Source organism: Pinus tabuliformis, chromosome 7 (assembly GCF_031772625.1).
Source record: "Pinus tabuliformis cultivar Carrire ecotype Pingquan chromosome 7, CPIR1, whole genome shotgun sequence".
NCBI lineage: Eukaryota > Viridiplantae > Streptophyta > Pinopsida > Pinales > Pinaceae > Pinus > Pinus tabuliformis.
The window spans coordinates 1,448,042,166-1,448,068,532 of record NC_142293.1 but is presented as its reverse complement, the minus strand read 5'-3'; positions in this window follow the sequence as shown (position 1 = coordinate 1,448,068,532).

Below are 26,367 nucleotides of genomic sequence, written 5' to 3'. Positions count from 1 at the left end.
TCATATATTGAATTATTCAATGTTGTAAGGAGTCATTCTAGTTCTATATTAATACGGATATTGAATGGGATTTTTGTTATGAAACTAGCTCACAAAAAGATAGAAAATAAAGATCAACGCCTTAGAAATCAGCTTCTTCGAGGGGGAAACCTACTTTACATTACACAAATGAACAATTCTTGGATGATACAAATGACAAGACCTCCTTTATATATATAGGAGTCTAAGGGGTCATAATATAATCAGAAATGACATAACAATAATAATGTAAGGGCACAATAATAACAATAGTGGGCTTATATGGGGCACAATAATAACAATATGGGGACTACATGGGCACAACGATATAATAAGGTTGTTGCACTAATAACAATAAGGGGTTACACTAGTAGTATAGGGGCCTAACATGCCTCTCCCTTCAAAAAGTGTTGTCTTCAACACTTGAGTCGTTCTTCATGCTTCTGTATAAAATTCTTGTCCTCCCATGTGGAACCTTCTGTGGGAAAGTTCTTCCACTTGATGAGATACTCTGAAATTGATTGATTTTGTAGCTGTCGGCTTCTTATTTCTGTGATTTCTGAGTTCTCTAGGTTCCAATATGAATTTTCCTTCCTCATCAAGTTTTGGCAATATTTTTTGAAATGGGATCTTCTCATTATGTAAGGTCGTCATTTCTTAAGTGCATGTAGTCTTGCCAACATTTCCTTCTCATAAATATCTTTGTGTAAATACTTTCCTTTGATTAGACGACTTTTGAAAGCAATGAGTCTTTCTTCTTGTGTTAAAACATCACCAATTCCATTTCCTGAGGCATCATATTCCACAATAAAGGTTTTTGTGAAGTCTGGTGTAGCTAAGGCTCGTGCTTGGCACATTGTCTCTTTAAGATGTTCAAAGGCCTTCATTGCTTCTGGAGTCCATGAAAATGCATATTTCTTAAATAATGTTGTTTTCAGAATGTCTTAAGTCTTCATTCTTATTTGATGATATCCTAAACGAAGATCCAACTTGGTGAAGTAAATTAATCCATGCAATTCATCCAATAATTCATCAATGACAGGAATGGGAAATTTATCTTTAATAGTGAGTTTGTTGAGCTCTCTATAATTCAGACACATATGCCTTGACCCATCCTTCTTGTGCATCAATACTACTGGAGCAAAGAAAGAACTTTGACTAGGTTTAATTATACGAACGTGTAGCATTTCTGCAACCATACGTTAAATTTCACTCTTTTGGGCATAGGGATATATGTAAGGCCTGATGTTTGGAGGAACACTTCCTAGAATCAAATGAATAGAATGATCATGATCACGAATAGGTGGGAGGCCTTTGGGAGTCTCAAATACCTTGGAATGATTGTCAAATACTTTTTGGATATCTGGATAAATAGATGATTTCGATGTGGGAACCTCTCACAAACATAATTGTGCAATTACGCCACGTTGTTCTTCCTTTAGAAGCTTTGTCATGCCATTAGAGTTAACTATCTTTCCCAGTTTCCCAAAATATTGTAGCCATTGGACTCCTAGTACAACATTAGCACCACCCATTGGAACGGAAAGCATTAGACTATTCAAAACATATTCTTCTATGGATAACTTGATATTATGGCACTTTCCAGAGCAATTTATGGTTCCTCCACTTGCAACCATCACTTGACACTCTGGTGCTAGATCTAGGAAGTAATTCAATTCCTTGGCTATCTTACAATGAATAAAATTGTGGGTACTACCCAAATCAATCAACACTATTACCTTTTTCTTCTTGATATGCCCTTCTATCTTTATAGTTCATGCAATGGTAATTCCTGCCAATGCATTACAAGATATGGTCAGATTCATTTCTTCTTTCTCTGCGGTTGGTTCCTAGTGAGTATGCTTTTCTTTTGACATTTCTTGATCCTTTTCTTCCTGATATTTCACTGCTTGAACCTTCTTGTTCTTAATATGTCCTTCTATCTTGAGAGTTTGAGGAGTGGTAATTCCTGCCAATGCAGTACAAGATATGGTTGGATTTATTTTTTCTTTCTCTAGGGCTGGTTCCTACTGTATATCCTCTTCTTTTGATGTTTCTTGATCCTTTTCTTCCTCCTCTTCACAATCTATGTAAAATAATTTCTTCTCAACAAACTTATGACCTTTAATGTATTTTCTATCACAATTATAACAAAGCCCTTTTTCTCTTTTTTCTTCCAATTTTTGTGGTGTCAATCTTGTAGGTTGTGGAAGGCTAGGAGAAAAAACACTTCCATATTTATAGTTGTGAGTGGTGGGATTCTTTGTTTCCATAATTCCACTTTCAATTTTTCTTGCCAACCTGAATGCCTTCTCCAATGAATCAGGTTCCCAAAGACGAACCTCATGTTGAATGTTATCCTTTAAAGTTCCTATGAAGACATCAATCCTTTGATTCTTTGGAATATCATTTACCCTTATATTCAATTTTTGAAAGTCCTCAATGTTATCTTCCATTGAACCCTTTTGTTTGAGATCTATCAATTGGCTAAAGAAGGTGTTTCTCTTTGTATCCTTATAATGTGCTATCATTTCTTCTGTGAAAATTGACCATCTGACAAGTGGTTTACGAGAACAAAGCCCTTCATATCATAAAAAGTGATTTGGTTCTAAATACAAAGATGCAATAAGTACCTTTTGTAACAGTTTCACCTCATGTAGATCAAAACATTACTCCATCTGTAGTATCCAATTTACCGGATCCTTGCCATCAAACTTCCTCATATCGTTTTTTCTTGTTTTTAGGAGCTCGATCCTGAAACAACTGTAACTATGTAATTTCAAATCTTTAAGTTCTAAAATTTTGGTCTATAATAGCCCTTGGAGTCCTCTTTCTAACCCCGCAAGTCTGATTGCAATTGGATTCTCGAAGAAAGAGTTATGTCCAATATCCCGAGATGACCTAATTATAGACTCGTTTAGTAGAGAGAACTTCTAAGATGTGCCACGTGTCATTGTTTAGACCTTAGGTTCTGCAAATGATACCCAACAAACTACAATTTGTCTACTTTCTGTCACGTTTTATGAAATTTAAATCAGATTTTTAGAGAGAGAGTTATGATGATTTTACTAAGGTCACCTATTTGGGGTGTAATTCAGGAGCCTGAAAAAAACCCTAGATGTCTCAGACCATATCTCTGAAAATATAGTAAAACAAGATCGGAAAGTCGGGCCCACGCTTCACCAAAATGTTAGCTCATATGGGTTTTAATTTCATAATCTAAAACTTTGTAGAACAAAAATTAGAGCTAAAAGTCCACGATGACCTGTTGGAGATGGAATTCTGGAGCTTGCAACAATATTAATTTCCTCAAAACATATCTTTGAAAATATATCTCGACGAGATTTGAAAGTCGGCCTCGAGGTTCAGTGAGATTTCAACTCAAATGGGTTTTGTTTTTAGCTTCTGAAAAGTCGCATAAAAAACGTTATAGCAAAAATTCCATGATGACCTGCTTGGAGTAGTGAAACCCTAGAATCCAAAGCTCTGATACCAAATGTTATGAAACCAGCTCACAAAAAGATAGAAAAGAAAGATCAACGCCTTAGAAATCAGCCTCTTTGAGGGGGAAACCTCCTTTACATTACACAAATGAACAATTCTTGGATGATACAAATGACAAGACCTCCTTTCTATATATAGGAGTCTAAGGGGTCATAATATAATCAGAGCAGACATAAAAATAATAATGTAAGGGAAATTTAATAACAATAGTGGGCTTCTATGGGGCATAATAATAACAATATTGGGACTACATGGGCACAACAATATAATAAGGGGGTTGCACTAATAACAATAAGTGGTTACACTAATAGCATAGGGATCTAATAATTTTTCTATGGTCATTGTTGTTTGTAACAGAGACACCTTTAATAACTTGGCTTTAAGCTTTCAGGGATTTTGATTGTTTATTATGCGAGTTTACATGGAAATATCATCAATAGTCATACTAAAGTAGGTATTTTGATACACTAAAAAAATGTCTGGAACTTTCTTACTCCACATAATTTTTAGATGTTTAAATGATGAAGCTTAAGGTTAAAATTAAATTTAGACTTAATGGACAACCAGATTTTTCCAAATTCACATCATTAAAATACAAATAACGTTTATGTTTATATATACATATATGAGATTCTTCTTAATATATATTTTATAGTATAAAATCTATTAGAGTGTTATTGATAATATATTATAGTTATTAATTTCTCTATACAACAAATAAGGAAATAATATAGAAAATGATCTATATAAATAAGTGCGTTGTATCTTTATTTTTTTAAATATTTATTTTGGGTTTTTAATTATTTATTTATTTATTTATTTATTCTGGATTTTTAATCCGTTTTAAACTTTTAATTATTTATTTTTGGATTTTAGTTAGATTTAAATGGTAAATGGCTCTTAAATGTATATAGCCTAACTCATTACAAAGCAAAATGAGTCATGTTATATATGAGTTTTAAAATAGTTTATCAAAGGTTGTGTTTATAATATAAAAAATGTTAATATATTTATTTTAATGGTAGATTCTTTTATATTCGATGAGTATTATGGAGTTTAGATTTTATTTATCCAAGGGATATTTTAATTACAGATTCCATTATATGATTATCATGAAGTTAAGATTTTATGTATCAAATGGGTATGGTATGGAGCACATTCAACTTACTCCATGAGTATTAGATATATGAATGTATAATGGACATAAAATCAGGTAGAAAATGCAAATAATCACTATTGGCAATGCGTCAAGCAAATTTTTGGATTTAGAATATAACTTGCAGAATGGGATGATTCAACAATATTTGAATATCCATGAGAAGAAGTTATGACTTAAGGAATCACTAAAGGCTATTCTAATGTATTTTGGATACTAGATATAGTTTTTGTTATTTTTAATAATACATCACTATGAAATCCAAAGGGAAGGTAACACCATTGAAAATATAAAAGCCTATGTAGTGAGACCATTTGAGAAATATGCATTCAAATGGATTCTTTGGAGGCAATACACCGGTGCATTTATTTTGATTATATATTAATTGATTTTTTTTTTTTATTATGATTTAATTAACCAAAATGTATAGATATTCAAAGAGAAAAACTTTGTTAGAGAAGTTAAAAAAAAAAAGCAAATATTTAACTTCTTCCCTAAGACAATGATGTTACATTTATTTCAATTACTTAAATTATTTTTTTTCCTATTGAATCAATTTTAATAATTCAATAAATTTTAAACAGTGTAGTATAATTATTTTAATTTGAGAGAGTTTCTATGTTGACGGCTTGACTTAAACTCATCTAATTGTTTAATAGTTACAATCTAGTATGTATTATTAATTTTTTTTCAGACCTGGTAGGGACTACCACTGCTTGCAATTTAAAATAGTATAGAGATTTGCAATTTAAAAAACTTGTTGTATTCTGTATTTAAGATGATTATTTTTAGGAGAGACATTATTATAATTAATGTTGATAATAAAAGAAGATTTTTTTTTTTTTGTTTTCTTTTGTATGTCCCATTCATTTTACACATTTTTGAGTCTTTTATAATGTGACCAATTCATATTACAAGTTATTGGATTTTTTTAGGGTGTCTCATGATCCCTTTCCGCGTGATTATGATGAAGATATTGTGACCTTTTCCTTATGCATGTTCATAGAGTTTTTCTTCTTTTATAAGTATGATAAATTTTTATTGTATTGAAAACATAAATTTCCTTTGACTCTATTGCATATTACCATGAAATTATGTTGAGTAATTTTTTTATGGGAGAGTGTTGAGTAGTAATAGTCATTGATCTAGGTGGATATTGGTGGCCACCCACCAATTCCACTTGGACCCCCACCATTGCTTCTTTCAGTTTTTTAGTTTCCTTAATTGTAGCACAGTTTACTATTTTTAGCAGTTTTTCGAGTACTAAACTTTCGGAGCCATTTTGAGGCCCTAAACGACGTTTTTTTTGGAAATTTACTGCCGTCATTTTGCTGTCTAAAATAATCTTTTCCATCGTAGTCCTCAGAGAGATCTTTCCAATGGGTTATCATGCGTGTCAAATGGAGATAATATGACCAAGTCACGACCCCGGGAAGTTGGCTGTCCAACTCACCCCAACAGGGCCCATAAACTCTTGGTGTTACATCCCCTCGGGTTAGGGTTTTGGTTGTTTAGGGTTTGATCTTATTGTTCAATAATAAAAAGGCCCTTGAGCCTCATTATAAGGCAATTCAGAGGCATGTAGCCACCACATCTCTTCTCGAGATAAGCTACCATCGCCCTAGCTGGTTTATTTCCATTTTTGTTTGTAAGCATATTTCAGTATTTTACATTAACGAAATGAAGTATATTTCTACTGCATCTCTGTGTTTATGATTATCTCTATAATTTGTTGTGTTCCTGTTTAAATTTGGATCAGTGGTATCAAAGCGGTCTACTTTTTTTCTCTGTTTTTCTTTGCATGTCCCCAATGAGGTCGGGATATAAGGAGTTAGGGCTTGAACTGGTCGAACCTTTGCAAGATCAGCCTCACAAATATCAAAGGCATCCCATAGCAGATGAAAACAAAGATGAAGGGGCAGGAGATCCTATGAAAATCTTGCTCGAAGAAGCCCTCGAGCGACAAAGGAATGCGATGATGGACAACTTTGCCCAGATCCTTCAACAGTTACCCAGGGGTGACGCATCGGCTTCCAACAACTACTCTAGAAATGCCACACTATTTAAGGTACAAGTTAATTTTTAAATCCCCATATTCGAGGGTCAGATAGACATAGATGTCGTCAATAAATGGTTAAATCTACTAGAGGGTTATTTTTCTGTTCATGATTTTTCCAGTCGGGAAAAGATTATTTTCTCTCTTCTCAAAGCAACCCCCCACATCAAGGACTGGTGAGAAACCTACTGTGAGCAGAAGGATGAAAGTACAGGCTCACTATTTTCAGCTGCATCCACTTGGAATTCATTCCTGGATGCCATGAAGGAGCAGTACTACCCTGTCGGAAGCTATGAGGATCAATACATAAAGTGGACCACGCTGCGGCAGGGAAGGGACCAAGACGTGCCTGAGTTTACCAATATTTTCCATACCCTTTGCACAAAGTTGGGTATCAAGGATCCGGAGTAGCATTTGGTACTCAAATACTGCAGTTGCCTGCACAAGTACATCCAGGAAGAAATAGAATTCCTGAACATCTCCTCGCTCAGCACAACATACCGATATGTCATCAAGGTCGAGCAAAAGTTTAAACAGGAGAAGTGTGACTTTGGATCTGCGAATCCGAAGTAAGGGAAAGGTGGCCACAAACTGCAGAACAAAGGACAAACCCAAGGCGGGACAACCCAAGACAACCCGCCAAATCTACAAGCAAAGAACAACGTCACGAAGCTAAAAAAGGACACGGGAAAGTGGTGTGAGTTCCATAAGAGCTCCACTCACAACACAAGTGAGTGTCGGGCCAGGTAGCATTGGTCGCCAAGCTAAAGGTTTCAGAATCAGATGCATGTTCCGACTTTGAGTCAGAACCCGATAAGGGGAATGACAAAGGGAAGCAGATTATCGATGCGGAGCCCAACACCACCATTGCCACCACGAAGATCCAGAAGGAGGAACCCAAAGATCCAGAGGAGGAGGAGTGTCTCTTCCACTCCCAAATGTGGGTAAAGGGCTCCCCGCTACAATTCATTGTCGATAGCGGGAGCCAAAAGAACCTCCTTTCGGCAGAGGTCATGAAGCGGCTGGGCTTACCAACCACAACACATCCACAACCATACACCAACGGGTGGCTTCACCAAGGACAAGATCTTCGCGTGAGCCAACAGTGTCGCCTTCCATACAACATCAAGCCCTTCATGAATGAGGTATTGTGTGACATTGCTCCCCTTGAAGTTTGTGATGTATTATTAAGATAGCCATACTTGTGGAAGCGACATGTTGTGTATGAATCAAGGCCTCGTGCTATTATTGTTACTTTGGGAAATAAGTTGTACAGGATACTGAAGGTAGCACTGCTTACTACCATCTCTTTGGTTATTACAAAACAATGCAGTCAGCTCATTTCCAAAAAAAGGAAATTTGTTTTCGTGATGATACGCCCTCAAGGAAAGAAGAAGACGATGGCCATGACCTCCACACAGGGCCCCTCCGCATGACAACTACAAATGGACAAGGTCGTGGAGAAGTATGAAGACATCTTCACCTCCCTCGCAGGGGTTCCTCTGCACTGTCAGGTCAAGCACTCCATCGATCTGACCCCAGGTACACTTTTGCCCAATGGACCAATCTATTAGTGCTACGTTTTAGAGAACGATGAAATGAAGAGGCAGATTCAGGAGCTGCTACAGAAAGGTCACATCCGTTCGAGTTCATCACCTTATGGAAGCTCGATCGTGTTGGTACAGAAGAAGGATAGGACTTGAAGACTCTGTATTGACTATCGGGTGCTGAACAAGATCATTGTCTATAATAGGTACCTAATCCCACGGATTGATGACCTCCTGGACCAACTGAAGGGGGAAAAATATTTAAGCAAGATCAATTTGAAGTCAGGATATCACCAGGTACCAATCGAACCCTTCGATGTGTGGAAGACTGCTTCAAAGCCAAGGAGGGCCTTTTCGAATGGTTGGTTATGCCTTTCAAATTGACGAATTCTCCTGAAACCTTCATGAGGCTAATGGATGACATCTTGCAGCCATTCACCAACTCATTTGTAGTGGTATACTTGGATGACATCCTGATATTCAGCCAGAGTTGGGAAGAGCACCTCCACCACATACGACAAGTTCTCCAAACACTGCAGCAACACAAGTTATGTGCCAATTTGGAGAAATGCACTTTTGGCATGACTTGGGTTCAGTATCTGGGATACATTATTGATGAACAGGGGGTGCATGTGGATCCAGACAAGATCCAAGTCATTCAGGATTGGCCGTCTCCAACCACTTTGACAGAGCTCCGCAACTTTCTAGGTCTTGCCAACTTCTACCACAGGTTCGTGTTGGGATTTTGTCATATCACTTGGCCCTTGAGTCAAGTCACCAAGGGAGGAGCAAAAGAAAAATTCTTTTGGTCTGAATCTCAATAGAAGGCATTCATAGAGGTGAAAGATCGCCTCTGCTCAGCACCAGTGATCGCATTACTAGACTTGCAACAACCATTTGAGGTCGAGACAGATGCCTCTTACTATGCTATTGGGTTAGTCCTTACCCAACACGGGCATCGAGTAGCATATCACAGTGAGACACTTTTAGACATAGTTCAGAAGTATCCAACTTATGACAAAGAGATGTATTCCATTGTGCAGGCCTACTAACAATGGAAGCATTACATTTTGGGGAAGGAAACAGTCATCCACATAGACCACCAACCCTGTAGTTCATACAGACCCAAGGGAAATTACAGAATGATCGCCATCAGAAGTGGTCCACATACCTGCAATAGTTCCATTTGAATATGAAGTATAAGAAGGGCAACACCAACAATGTTGTAGATTGCCTCAGTCGACCACTGATCATGGCGTTAACCACCGTTCTTAACTCTTGTGGGCACGAGACTTCTGATTGGCCACTTCTCTACAAAAGTGGCCCAAAATTCAGCCACGCATACTAGACACTCTTGGAGGGTCAGCATGTTCCAAATTTTCACCTCCAGGATGCTCTATTATGATACCTGGGTCTCCTTTGTGTTCCTTCAAGGGAGCGTGCCAAGATGTTGTTGGAAGCACACTACAGCCGGGCTGCTGGGCATTTTGGAGTTGAGAAAATGGTGGCATTATTGTAGACGTATTTCTATTAGCAAAATCTTCGAAAGGATGTTGGGAAGTACATCAGATCATGCACTGCCTGCGCCATTGCCAAACTGACCATCAAGAAACAAGGCCTCTATACCCCGCTGCCTACCCCTAGTCGACCTTGGGAATCCATCTCCATGGATTACATGTCAGGCCTTCCTTCCACTAAGCATGGAAACGACTGTGTTTTTGTGGTCATCGACAAGTTCTCGAAGATGGCCATTATGGCGGTCTGCACAAAGAATATCATAGCAAAAGCCACTGCTAAACTCTTCTTTGAACGAGTGTGGGTACACTTTGGGATCCCACAGTCTATCATCTCATATTGGGACAACAGGTTCCTCAATACATTTTGGTCTAGTCTTTGGTCGATGTTGGACGCCAAACTCACTAAGTCCACAGCCTTCCATCCTTAAATTGATGGCCAGACAGAGGTTGTCAACAGGATGATCGTACACATTCTATACATGTACAACTCAAATAATCCATGCACATGAGATGAGAGCCTCCCTTATGTGCAGCACAGCTACAACTGGGCTCTCCACAGCTCGATTGGCCACAACCCTTTTTTAGGTAGGCTTGGGATTCTAGCCACGATGTCCCATTGATGTGGCCATGCCATTTGCAGCTACTCACGTAGATTCGACTCATTTCCAGTCTGAAATAGATAAGGCAAACAACTTCACTGAGCACATCCAACATATTCACCAGTAGGCCCATGACATTTTGGAGAAATCAAATGCCAAGTACAAGCAGCGACATGATCAACATCGGGTGCCACATAAGTTTCAGGTGGGTGACAAAGTGTGGTTGCATTTGCAAAAAGAACGCCTTAACGGAGCCTATCGGAAACTCAGACCACTCAAATATGGTCCTTACACCATTACCAAGGTTGTGGGAGACAATGCATTTGAGCTCAACATTCCCCCATTCCTTGGCCTGCACCTAGTGTTCAATGTGGACCGCCTTCAGCCATACTTTCGACCATTAATAGACACATCCGACATTGCAAAACAACTCACACCCACAGAGTTAAATCCATATTGCATGGAACAAGCTGCAACTGATCAGATCATGGACACACAGATCAAGCAAACTTGCCAGCAGAATATCCAACTGTATCGAGTTGTCAAAACAGGCCAACTCCTTCACCAGGGCAAGTGGCTTACCAGGGACCAAGTTCAACAGAAGTTTCCTCATCTCATGGAGGAACTCAATGCAATGTGGACCACTGCTTCCTAAGGGGGGAGGAATGATCTAGGTGGATAATGGTGGCCACCCGCCAATTTCACTTGGACCCCCACCATTGCTTCTTTTAGTTTTTCAGTTTCCTTAATTGTAGCAAAGTTTACTATTTTTAGTAGTTTTTTGGGTCCTAAACTTTCGGAGCCAATTTGAGGCCCTAAACGACGTTTTTTTGGAAATCTACTACTAGCGATTTTCTGTCTAAAATCATATTTTACATCGTAGTCCTTGGAGATATATTTCTAATGGGTTATCATGCACGCCAAACGGAGATAATATGACCAAGTCACGACCTCGGGAAGTTGGCTGTCCAACTCACCCCAACGGGGCCCATAAACTCTTGGTGTTACATCTCCTCGGGTTAGGGTTTTGGTTGTTTAGGGTTTGATCTTATTGTTCAATAATAAAAAGGCCCTTGAGCCTCATTGTAAGGTAGTTCAGAGGCATGTAGCCGCCACATCTCTTCTCAGAGATAAGCTACCATCGCCTTAGCTGGTTTATTTCCATTTTTGTTTGTAAGCATATTTCAGTATTTTACATTAATGAAATGAAGTATTATTTCCATTGCATCTCTGTGTTTATGGTTATCTCTGTAATTTGTTGCGTTCCTATTTAAATCTGGATTAGTCGTCTTCAAAATTTCTTTAATTCTAATATCCATTTACATTAAATGGTATTTTATAAAGTATTTAGGAAATTTAGATCATTACCAAGTATTGTAGTAGAAATTTTACAATTTCAATATCATATAAAAATGTTCTCAATGCATTATTTTGAGATGTATTTTCCTATTTTCTTACCATTTTTTAATTCACTAATTACTAATTCTTTGTTTCTTCATGTAAAATTATTTATTTCAAATAATATACGATTTTAAATAATATTTGATTCCAACTTCAAATCCTAGCTATTGTGGTCTTGGTTCCCTTCCCTACCACTCTTTCTATGGCAAATTCCAATGGAGGGAGTGACACTTCCTCATATGGTATGATTATCTTAGGAGGAAACAATCTCAATTGGTCATTGGCTTCCATTACCAATTAATCTGGTCGAAACCCTAATTGAAAATAGTGAAACCATTAACATAATGCTACTCAATCTAGTAAATGGCGACCAAAAAGTTTTTCTCTAAAAAAGTAATATACCCCAAATTTGAGGTCCGCTCAAATCACATAAGAGAGTATATATAGTATATGTAGGATCATGTGCTCATTAGAAAATTTCTAGGCATCTAGCCCTTAGAAAAGGCCTTATCCTAATGGGATCAAAATAAATGAAAACATAAAGGTGAAATCAAACCAGAATTTGGGGCTAAGGGTTTGTCTCTTATTGTTTTTGCTAGTTTAGAGGACTGTAATTGGGTTTTTGAGAGTGGACATTATTTCTTTCATTCAGTTAGGATTTATTTACAAATATGAATTATGTAAATATACTCTTTATTATGAGCATATCCACTTTCATTATTAGTGGTGCCATGAATATGGCAATTTATACTTCATTTTTCCTTTGTTAGCTTCAAAGGAAAATCTAGCCCCGTCTTTAGGCTAGGATAGTGATGACTTCACCACTTTTTATAACAAACACATAAACCCTAAACCTCCCCATTCACAATTGAAGTATTCATAGAAGAAAGTGGTCGAGTTTAATCGTTATGAGCCACTTGTTTCATTTGAACCCTCTGATCCCCCTGTAATTGAGAAAATCTATGAAGTCAAGATAAAAGATTCTAGGGGTCCTCTCTTGTCCTCTAAACCTTCCCCTTCCTCACATGCTTCCCTGTCGCCACCTCTTATTAACTTGTTCTCTTCTTCCATGCTTTTTCTTGAATCTATTACCTCATTGCCTTTACCACTGGTCATTCTCTTTGTTGTGTCAAAAGGGTCAGATAAAACCCTAGAAAAAGCTAAAGACATGTAACTAGATGCTACCAAATTTTAAGAATTATCCAGGGTTTGGAAAAGTAAAGATACATCTTCCCCTTTCTAACACCAAGTTTGATTACTGGGTTGTGCTTAAATCTTAAGTATCACCATATGGTTACTAGATTGGGTCTTGGAGAAGAAAACATTGGGATACTTGGGGTCAAAAATCACTCATTAAAAGAATCAAACAAACCACATTAGGATAATAAGAAATGAGGAAGAAAGAGTAATTCACAACTCTGCAATAAATTAGGAGGAACTATCATTAATTAGGGATGAATCGAGTAATCAAGGAAGCTTTTTGTGCCTCTAGCAAACCCAAATCATGAAAATAATCTCATGGAGTATGTAGGTCCTTAAATGCAAAAAAAAACGTAATCTCCTTGAAGAAAAATGTTTTTCCTTAAGGAGCCTCCATACTATCCATGTACATCTAAATAAAAAAATTAATATTTCACTCGCTGTAGGATATTCTAGTTATGTGCCATTAGAAATTTTCAAAGATAATACTCAGAAGAAATGAGTTTTCCATCATTATTCTATGGAAACAAATGCCCAAGTGATATGTTGAAAAACTTTACATATCAAAATATATGTAAATGAAAAGTCCTGCATACAAATCTTGACCTCACTTACCATACAAATAACATGTTATATAAAGTAATTCACATTATCATAAACCAAGTATTGAATACTATGTTGATTAGAATTAGAAAATGTCAGTTGAAAGGAAGAAATATACTTGTAAAAGATGTCAAATGAAAGCCAAATTTGGATCACATTATGAAATTCGACATTCAGTACATGGACTTTAAAATAGTTCACACTTCACTAGACTACCATCAATAAATGTGTAAAAAAATTATATGCAATGATTTGAAATCTATAACCAGTTACTTTATTTGTTTCCTTTAGTAGCACAAAGAATCTTTGGGAGCCTCTTATGAGTGCATTAAGGCATACAAGGGAAAACACTACAAGTCCAAGAGAAAATGAATTAGAAGAAAATGGGCCCCACCTATTAATAAGAAATGATCCTATAACTTTTTCACATTGCTATAGATATAAGATGGATGCAATATGTCAATTAAAACCTCATATCAAAAGTACTATGGAGAAACTAATGACTACTCCTGTGAAAAAATTCCAAAATAGAGGAACTGAGCATGAACATGGCTTATTATGGATAAAATATGCACCAATCTATGGTAAATACAAATATTGACACCAAATTTTTCTAGATTAACACATGATGAATACATACATGCTATCCAATGTATGCTAAATCACAAAACTTTATTGTTCCAAAGAAATCCAACTAAGACTTGGACAAATAGATTTGCATGACACATTCCAGCCATTTGGATTGCAAATATTGAATCACAATTTATACTCTACTCACATGCAACTGTAAATGGCACTACAATTGTGACATGACAAAAGAATACAAAACACTTACATCAACATTTAAGAACAAACACAAAAATCATCTCCTATCGATGGACAAACATTTGTCCTTAAAAGAAAAAAAGACTTGCAAAAGGAACCATATGACTTTGAAGACATAATGTGCCCATTAATCATCAACTATTATATTCCACAACCTGTAGGTATTGATGTTATATGTCTAACATAATTTTCATCTAGTTATCTAAAGAATTACCAAAACAGAAAAAAAGAAAATAATCCATATGCAATTCATTACATGAGGTATAACAAATACAATGAAATTGAAAATTATTGAAGGGAACAATTAATATTATACTATTTGTATTGAGCCAATGAGGCTATGATCAAGAAACATCACCCAACTTGGGAATCCATGTATGAGGTATTGGAAAAAACAATTAAGAAAAATTGACAAAGAAATAGTTTTATTACGACATGTACATTGTGTGACGTTGATGATGCAATCAATGTAATAGACATAAACTGAACAATTATTTAACATAGATAGTCCCAAACTAAATAAAAAAAGAGTACAAGATAATTATTTAACATAGATAATTTCAAAACAAATGAAACAAATAATATGAGATTCAATAAAATTCATGGATGAAAAATATGAAAACTATGACTTCCAAATTGATTTACAACATTTTAAACATATAAATAATTTTAATATACGATCTATAAGACCATATGAAATTCTCAAACAACTACGTATACTGGAAAACATATACTACTATAACATCATATGACAATTAAACATGGAACAAGAAAAATTAGTAATTGATGTGTTAACAAGAAAACTCTATAACCACATATACTAGAAAACATAGAGTACTATAACATCATACGACAATTAAACATAGAACAATAAAAATTAGTAATTGATGTGTTAACAAGAAAAATCTATAGGATAGATGAACCAATCCATTTTCTCTTGACTGGAGGTGTAGGAATAAGAATAACATTAAAGGAAAATGCAATTTTCCAGTCCTTAGTACGCATGCATATTGGTACATTTCCTTATGATGCATCACAACAAAAAGGAATGATCACTACATATCCAGGAAAAGATGCATTCAATGCAAGTGATGTCACATTGCATGATGCGTTCTATATGTCATTTAACAAGACAGATTGTCCTTCACTAAACAATGAAAAAATTGATACGTTATCAAATAATTTCCAACAACTTTGTGTAGTTCTTATATACGAGGCGTCACTTGTTGGTGTAACAAAATTTTACTAGATTGATAAGAGGAATCACTTTTTGGTGCAAAAAAATTTTACTAGTTTGATAAGCGACTCTGCCAAATCCTGCACACACCAACTTCATATTTTGGTAGCATTGACATGTTTTTATCTAGAGATTTATACCGGGAAAAACTTACAAGAGACTCTCTTATATTGAAAGCCCAAGAATCAACAAAAACATAATTCCATATTACTTTTGGAAAGTTAACATACAATTTTATCAATTACATACAACAAGTCAAAAAGACGCATTGTTCATCGATGTGTTAATAGGATGAGATTAAATACGCAAAATGATAAAGATATCAAGTGTTTCAGAAGTAGGTGAATTTTGTCTGAAGCCTGTATGTATACCCAACAGATGCTCTCTCCATGCATACAAAGATGACAATTTCCATAGACCCCAACCTTTAAGTCCACTTTTCCCATACATTTTCTATCGAAACGAGGATGTCCATAATCATAATACAAAAATGGTTTTGCTAGCACATGATCAATACATAACAATCAGTGTTGTTGATGAGTATGATATTGTTGGATCAAAATTTTTGCATGTGGGAAGACAAAAACATTGCCAACAATTATAGTCAAACAAAACATGTTGGTTGAGCTATATGTAGGAAACTAAAACACTAAAGGTGGATTAGTCAAAGATGTTAAAGGAATTTTTAGGATGTAGTCATGTAATAACAATGGAAATGACATTGTTTGTATCTAATTTTAAGACACAAACATCGGGAAACACTAAAGAAACAAATCCAGTGAGCTATATGAAATGAATATCTTGCCAACTTGGACACTAATCTTTTGAATTGCAAAACCATTAGTAATGTATCACAAATTACAAATCACAATACCAAAATAATTTATAATACAATTAACTTGTGCATGGACAATATACCAAATGAAAAACTAACATCAGATCCACTTGCATTTGACCCAATTGCTGTGACAAAACATGTGCTCGCATATAATGCGCTATCACATGGTTTTACAAAACAGGGGCTAGCATATACTGCATTATCACATGTTAAAACCATTGATTTATTATACTTGATTAACAACGTAGCACCCCGAGCACCCGAAAAGTTTCATATAAAGAAGAAGATATTAAATGATATGACACAACTAGAAAGAATTTCTCCATGGAAACTAGGTTTTGCCAAAAAAAATAATCTGACAACACAAATGTTTTACCAATTGCAACCATTAATATACAATTTACATGCACAAATTAGTGACGTCGTCCATGACACTAACTTAATGGACATTATGATCATATATTTTCAAGAAACTCACTTTCACATTCCACCATAAAATAAACAATTCCTACCAATGTTTTATCAATTGCAACCATAAATACACACAACTTACATTGTACATATTAGTGATGTCGTCCATGCCACAAACTTAATGGACATTATCATCATATCTTTTCAAGAATCTCACTAGCATATTCCACCAAAAAATAAACAATTTCTATCATTCAAATTTATCATAGAAAATTCCACACACGACATCCTTACTTGTATAGAAAAATAATTGATCAAAACAATAAAAAGATTTAGTGACAACAAAATTGAACTCACATTAATTGACATTCACTTTCAACAACCAATTTTATTAATCATCATTTATGTAGGACCATTTGAATAAGTATCTACAATAATATAAATCATTAGAAACTACATATGATGATTGTGTTTTCTTAGTTATTAGTGATTTCAATGTTGATATTCAATTAGAAATACCTTGTAGTAGAACTCTGGAAGAATACATGGAAATAAAAAATTTACAAGAAATAACAAATAGGTTATATCCACGATAAAAAAGAATAATAGATCATATCTGGAAAAATTTACCTATTGAACAATGTGAAACCAATGTCGCAAAAGCATATTGGTCTGATAATAGCATAATTTATTCTTTGCTACCTCTCTAATAAAAACATGGTATACACTTTGCTAAATATTTTTATCACAACAAAATCTAAATTTTCTTGCATCTCTAGTTTACTTGGAACAATCCATGTATATAACAACAAATTCAATACCATTCTTGTAGTTTTAGGTTTTAAACAATGTTTTAAAACATAAAAATCGAAATAAATGCATCCCATGCGTATTTTTGTTTTTGTATATTTTCATCCGTAATTTATATTTACCATTGAATACAATAAATTTCTCTTGCAAACCTAAGAGGTTGTAGCAGTTTTTTATATAGACAAACAATATGAAAAGGCAACATGAGGACATTCAGACAAAATATATACTATAGCAACCTAAAAAGAGGTAAAAATTCATGTATACTCTTACCAACTTGATTAAGAAGATTTTATGCTCACTTGCACCCACTAAATATTGTTGTATACATAAACACAAATAAGATCTTGAAATATATGACACACATAGCAAATTTAATCCAATAACAATAGAAGATCTCAAAAGCTTAAAAGTAGGAAGATTCTTTCATGGATATGTGTTGGTCACATATAAAACAACAATTGATTGAGCACATGGAGCACATGGACTGAACCTATTCCATGTTGACTTAGTTAACACACAAGAACAGATGACAATCACAGTAAATATGCCCCACAACCTAATCACACATATTGAAACCAAACTTGTTGGTCAAGGAGTTTGCATCAAAAAGTTTGAACCCTCCCCAAAAATATAGTATGATCATGGATACTGCAATTGCATATTGGTCTTTCATTTTACAAGTACATTGGAAAAAATACAAGTTGTTTGTAAAGAATATAAATTCCTTCCAACCACAACAATAAAGCAACTAACCACCAAATCTACCTTTGCAATTGGAAAAATTGTTGCACTTGTAACATTTGCAAAGTAGACAAGTGTGAAATATGAATTAGAGATCAAACACGGGAAATTAGAAGAAGGTAAAGCAAAAATATGTACAAACTCAGTGATACATAGTTTCATGCATTTACAAAAACAAATTTTAGACCACATACTATTCATAATAATGCATTTTTCAAATACAAGTTTACTTGTTCTCTACATTTATTTCATGTTTCATTTCAATACAACAAACATACACCATTGGTGCTATTTGAAATCTTGTTAAATGAAGAGAAAAATAAAACAAATTATTGTGCACTTGCAAATCAACATTCATAAGACTCAACACCTGGATGCGGGTGCTTTCAAGTCATAATCAGTGATGGTTTATGTCAAGCCGACACCTGGACTTGCAGCTCCAAAATCCTCCTGCGGATGAAATGGATTATATACAGTACCTGCAGATCATCAAGCATTCAGAAGTGAATGCGCTCCCTGTTCGAGACTCTTCACAGGTTGTTTTATTTATGGCTTCGTTGGTTGTTTCAGCTGTCATTCCCATCGGGTCTCCCTTCATCAGCTTGTCTCTATCCCTGCATCCTCGTATCGCTCTGGTAGCTTGGTTGCATATCTGGTGTAAGACCTTTACTTGGCTTTCCCACCTTCGAACCTACTCTGTCTAGCCTTGTTCTTCATCTCCTTTAGGTCACTTCGTTCCCTTGACAATGGTGCGTCGCTGTGGAGGCAGCAGCGGAAACCGTGGGCGTTCTCAGCTTGCTCTCCAGAACATTATCCCTTTGGCTTCGGCTTCCCCGTCCTCTAATCATGGCAAGCCCTTCCTACATAATTCGTTCCAAACCACCCGCTTTAAATTCCACAGTCGTCTCAACAGACCGATTCTCTCGGCCAACATCACTGTAATTTTGGCTGAGGAAGAAGATAGGCCTAGTGTCTCTGTGCATACCTCAACTTCGCAGTCTCAGGATGATAGCGTGCTCCAGGGAGAAGATGTAGGCATTGTGTTTGATCGTGGTGAATTGCAGGCTGAGGGGAGTGTCCCTGATGTCCTCAAGCCTCCAGAAGATAATACTCAGGACATTTCGGCTTCGGTTGATCCGGCGAACCCCTCAGATGGCAATCAGTGCTTGGCAGCTCCTCCAGGTGGCAGCGGTACAGGTGCTGGGGACAATGTTGATGATTCGTGGATGGGCATTCCTTGCCGGGTGGAGAAGGATGCTCAGGACCCTCTGACAGATGCATGATGCCTCCGGGACCTCGTCTGATGTCGCAGTTTCCCTTCTGGTTCTTTTATCCTATGTGTTGTGTTGTTCTGGCTTTTGTCAATGTGTTTTGTATCAGGTCTTGGCTCGGCATGTTTATGAGATCTTATGTTAATATGCTTTTTATCAGGTCTTGGCTCGACATGTTTATCAGATCTTATGTTAATATGCTTTTTATCAGGTCTTGGCTCGGAAATTTTATCAGGCCCTTGGTCTTTTAGTTTTCCATATGGTTATCCGGGCAGAACAAAAAATATCATGGCTATAGCTCTCATCTGTCTTGTACCGTTGTTTACCATTATGGCCAGTGTTTTTGTGTGCATGGATTCTGGGTCTTGTGTATCTGGTTATCTCAACCCAGGGATAGTTTATCAGTTCTGTTGGACATCTTCGGCTTCCTTTGAGGTCTTGACCTCCATGTAACTATATTTCCTTTTATTAATAGAATTATCCTTTACATAGAAAAAAAATACATTCATAAGACTCAACAAATTGATTGCTTTAAGAACAAAGGTAGTTTCATAAAATATAGAATATAGATTCTATTAAATTATTTCACATTTTTATATCATATTATACTGTAATATCTAACAATTTAATTATATTGAAATATTGAAATATTAATGAGGTTGAGGGAATGTTAACCATAACAAACATCCATGCCAATCCATTTGTTGCAATTAGTAACATTTGCAGTTTTCCAAAAGAGACATTTGGCGCGAGTAATAGTGATAGACTTCATAGTTATACATGTCAATAATTGACAAAATGTCGGTGTTCCCTTCAACTAAAGTGCATCATTCAAACAACAACAAATGTTCAAAATGAATTTATTCTAAAGTGCGTCATTCAAACAATAAATGTTACAAATGAATGTATTCTAAAGGAAAAATTGTTACTGCAACTCTATCCATCCTTATCAAATGACGTATGAAAAGTATTTGGAAGACAATTTTGATGTTATCTATAGTCTACATGACTTCCATATAAAAGACGCTTTCGCACGAGATCATGTGAATACTATCTTGTACAAATAATCATGTACAATTTGTGCATCATGTGTATTTTATATTCAAGAGATTCTGAAAACATTATAATCTATGTGACTTCCATATACAAGACACTTCCACACTAGATCAACGATATATTCCTGAAACATGAATACAACAAATTACACATATAACCATAAATACATAAATGCAACAGAAATAATACTTCTTTTCATTAATATCAAAATATTGACATATGCTTACAAACATAATGTAAATAAACTAGCTCGGGGGATGGTATCTTATCTCTGAGAAGAGATGTGGTGGCTACATACATTTGAACTATGCTATAATGAGGTTCAAAGGCCTATTTATTATTGAGAAACAATGGAAAACCCTAAACATCCAAAAACCTAACCCTAGAAGAGGAAGCGCCAAAGTTGTGGGCCCCTTTTGGGTAAATTGGCACATCAATTTCCCAGGGTCGTAACTTTGGCATACAATCTTCCTTTGGCTATCATAATACCTCATTTAGAAGCTCTCAAAGAAGAGGCAAAAAAATAATTGGTGATCCAATTTGGGTCTTTTTGGTCTCTCCGTTTTTCCTAAAAACATCGTTTATGGCCTCAAAACGGCTCTAGAAGTTCACGACCCGAAAAAATGCCAAAAATAGTAAACTATTCTACAATTAAGGAAACTGAAAAAGTGAAAGAGACAATGTTGGGGGTCCAAGTGGAATAGGTAGGTGGCCACCAATATCCACCTAGATCAGCCCCCCCTCCTGCACTTACGAAGAAATGGTCCCCTTTGCATTGAGTGCCTCCATGAGATGGGGAAAATTCTACTGAACTTGGTCCTTGGTGAGCCGCTTGCCTTGGTGTAGGAGTTGGTCAGCTTTGACAACCTGATATAGTTGGATCTTCTACTAGTGAGTGTTCTTGATCTGTGTGTCCATGATCCAATCAGTTGTGATCTGTTCAATGCAGTCTGAATTTAGCTCTATTGTTGTGAGTTGTTCTGCAATGTGAGATCTGTCCAGAAATGGTGGAAAGTATGGCCGAAGGCAGTCTACATTGAACACTAGGTGCAGGCCAAGGAACGGTGGAATTCTAAGCTCAAAATAATTGTCCCATACAACCTTGGTGATGGTGTATGGCCCATATCGGAGTGGGCGAAGCTTGTGATGGGGTCCAGCGAGACACTCCTTCTGCAAATATACGCAAACTTTTTCGTCCACTTGGAACTTGTGCAACACTTGATGTTGATCATGGCGTTGCTTGTACTTAGCATTGGATTTGTCCAATATATCATGGACTTGATGGTGGATGTGTTGAATGGGCTCAATGAAGCTCTTAGCCCTGTGAGCTTCAGATTGGACATGAGCATAATTTGCTTGAGTAGCTGCAAATGGTGTGGCCACATTAATGGGACATAATGGTTGAGATATCAACCATACCTGAAAGGGGTTGTGGCCCGATGGGCTGTGGAGAGCTCTGTTGTAGCTGTGCTAGACATAGGGGAGGATTTCATCCCATGTGCGTGGATGCTTCGCGTTGTATATGCGAAAAATGTGTAAGATCATCATGTTGACGACTTATATTTGACGATCAGTATGGGGATGGAAAGCCATGGCATTAGTGAGTTTGGTATCCAACATCGACTAGAGACTTAACTAAAATTTACTTAGGAATATGTTGTTTCGATCAGAGACAATGGACTGTGGGATCTCAAAGTGTACCCACACAAGCTCAAAGAAGAGCTTAGCAGTGGCCTCTGCTGTGATACTCTTCTTACAGGCTGCCATAATGGCCATCTTAGAGAATATGTCGATGACCACGAAAACACAGTCATCACCATGCTTAGTAGAAGTAAGGCCCGACATGTAATCCATGGAGATGGATTCCCAAGGTTGACTAGGAGTAGGTAGAGGAGTATATAGGCCTTTCTTCTTGATGGTTGGTTTGGAAATGGCATAAGCAATGTGGGATTTAATGTACCTCCCAACATCCTGACGAAGCTTCGGCCAATAAAAACACTTCTGCAATATTTCCATTGTTTTCTCTACTCTGAAATTTCTAGTGACTTGATTGTAGTGCACCTCCCAAATCATCTTGGCACGCTCACTTGAAGGAACATATGTGTGTCCTAGGTGGAAAAATAGTGCATCTTGGACGTGAAAATTTGGAACATGCTTACCTTCCATGAGTGTCTGGTATGTGTTGCCGAATTACAGATTACTCTCGTAAATATGTGGAAAACCCGAAGTCTCATGCCCAAAGAAGTGGAGCATAGTGATCAACGCCATGATTGGTGGCCGACTGAGGTAGTATGCAACATTATTGGTGTTTCCCTTCTTGTGATTAATGTTTAAATGGAATTGTTGTAGGTATGTGTAGCATTTCTAATGGCGATCATTCAACAACTTCCCTTGTGTCTGTATGAACTGCAAGGTTGGTGGTCTTTGTGGATGAGCGTTTCATTCCCCAGAATGTAATGTGTTATGCTCTTGACCTGCAAGAAGATACCATAATACCAAACATGCAATGAAATATACCCAAAACACAAAACAATAAGAAATAACAACAACTATTTTATTATTCAAAAAGGAAAGCAATGTTCACTTGCCTCTTCGAGGGGGCAACCTCCAATAGAGCTGGGCTCAATTACAAAATAAGACACGATGCTCCTCGAGGGGAGTCTCTGTCCTTTATATAGGATTCATACATGCAATACCATGGATCAATACCATGGTTCTTATTAGTACCATCTATCTAATACCATGGCCCATTTGCAACTAACTGTGGTCCCTTCTTTAAATGCGGGTCAACCAGTTACAATTATTAATATGGGCTTTATTGACTCTTTATTTAACTATAACTATGACTCGACCCTATTACATAAATAAGGGGGTTAGGATTGGACCCTAACATGCCCTCCCCCCATAAAAATAGCCTTGTCCTCAAGGCTGAAGCTATGGAAACTGCTGAAGGATAGTGGATGATTTCTAGGTCGCATCTTCTGGAGAGGTGTCCTTCCACTTGACAAGGACTTCCTTGATCATGCGGCGCGTAGGTGTTGTTCTCACTTATTAAGAACCTATTCAGGTTGGAGCCAGATTGGACCTTATTCATCTAATTCTGGTAGACTGGTTTGAATTCGGTAATGGTTCCCAATCACTTTCTTGAGGCATTAGACATGGAAGACTGGATGGATTTTTGTCGTGGGTGGAAAAGCTAGCTTGTAGGCTACTTCTTCGATGCACTGAAGTACTTGATACGGTCCGTAGAATTTTGGAGATAATTTCTGGAAACCCTTTTCTTTGAGTGAAGTTTGCTTATATGGTTGCAGCATCAAAAATACCTGATCCCCTTCTTGAAATTTGTGTTCTAAATGATGTTGATCTACCTATTGCTTCATGCGGTTTTGAGCTTGATGGAGATTCTCTCTGAGGTGGGCCAGCATGGTTGTGCAGTTCTGTAGGAGTTGATCCACTGCTTGTACCTTCGAGCATCCCTGGATATAAGAAGTAGGTGAAGGAGGGAGTTGACCATAAACGGCTTCATATGGAGTCATTTTGGTGGTGGCATGATAGTTAGTGTATACCACCATTTGGCTAGAGGTAACCACTGTACCCATAGATGTTGCTTTTCTAAAGTGAAACACCTAAGGTAGGTCTCCAGACATTTGTTGACTGCTTCAGTTTGACCATCAGTTTGGGGATGATAGGAAGTATTGAGTTGTAGTTGGGTACCTTGTAGCCTGAAGAGTTCCTGCCAAAAGTTACTGGTGAAGATCAGGTCATGATCAGACACAATGGAAGTGGGCATGCCATGCAATTTGAAGATCTGGTCCATGAAAGATTGAGCCACCAAAGCCAGTGTAAAAGGGTGGGGTAGGGCACAAAAATGAGCATACTTAGAAAGTTTGTCCACAACCACCATGATGACTGACTTGTTGCCTGACTTCAGAAGACCCGTAATGAATTCCATAGAAACCTTCGTCCAGATTGAGGCCGGAATGGGCAATGGCTGTAATGTGCCTGGGGATTTGACTGTTTCTCCTTTGTGGTACTGACATACATCACACTCAGCTACAAAACTAAGAATGTCCTTTTTCATGCCTGTCCAAAAGAATGATCGTTGAGTGCGAGCATAAGTCTTCTGAAAGCCTGAATGTCCTACAGTGGGAGATGCGTGCAACTCCGCCAAAATGCAGCTTTTGAGGGTGGATGTTGGTGATATCATGACTCTGTCCTTGTAGTGAAGAATCTCATCCTGCCAAGAGTAGCTCGCTGTGGAATTTGGATCCGTCTGCAATTTATTAATGAGTTGGGAGAGTAAAAGATGTGAAAACCATTCCTTGCGAGCCTCTTCAATCCATTCTGGAATAGGAAGGGAGATTGTGAGCAAGGTGCTTTCCTCCTCAAATTGGCATGATAAAGCATCTGCTACGACATTTTCGCGCCCTTTCTTGTAAATTATCTCATAATCATATCCCAACATTTTGGCGATCCATTTATTTTGTTGTGGCGAGGATAGGCATTGCTCCAAAAAATATTTAAGGCTTTGATGGTCTGTGCGGATTTGGAAACGCTGCCCCAATAAGTATGGTTGCAAGGTATCTGTTGGGTACTAAATCGGGCAATCTTTCTGTCCATTTCTATTATACTTTTTGACCTTTTGTACTCATTTACCTATGCTGTTATGCTAAACCTTCAAGGTAAATACCCCTGACTTGTCCATTTGGAATATTTTAATTAATGAAGTAAATTCACAGAGTCTTATCTATTCGCGGACTAAAACATGTGTTTGACCGTAGCTTGGAGAACAGGAACCCTCACTTCAGCATATCACAACAGATCTGGTAACGGCCAGCCATAAGGAAGCCACGCAGCTGGAGTCACGATTCCCTGGAACTATTCTTGGACCTTTTTGCTATCTCAGAACATCTGGTGATGGTGCCATTCCAAGTGATGTAGATTTTAAACATGCAGTTACAATGTTTTAGGGAGATCTATTAATCTCCCTCGCTGTGTATAAAATGCAGATTATTCTTGTGAATGGGGTTCTCCCATCACTATTGTAATCACTTCTTACCGATTAATAAAATGCCATCTATTTTTCTACTCCAATCTTTTTCGTGATTAACGCAACCCTGATTAGAGAGTTGGGCCCGCTCTTCTGATCAGGTGTTGCGTCTTTGTGTGTGTATCATTTACTAGTTTGTGCTTGTGTTATAGTTCTTTCCTATTTATGATTATTTCTGAAGTTCTGTAGTTAGCTTAATCTCATAGTCATGCTTTGAATCTTAAACCACAAACCCTTGGTCGAAACAGATTACGCGTTTTCCCCTGCATATACCTTGCGCATTGCCTTGAAAGGATACGCACCCGGATTGATAATTTAATGTCGGAATAGGGTGAATAAATCAGTCATACCTGGACACCAACATTTTGGCACCATTTCCGAGGAGGCTAACAAGGTGCAAACAACGATCCAGACCAACCATAGGGTCAATCTCTCGTCCTGGGGAGAGAACGAGTTTTCTCACTCTGCTTCAGGTCCTAAGCATAGGTATTCTTTCTACTTGTCTATTTTTGCTTGTCTATTTG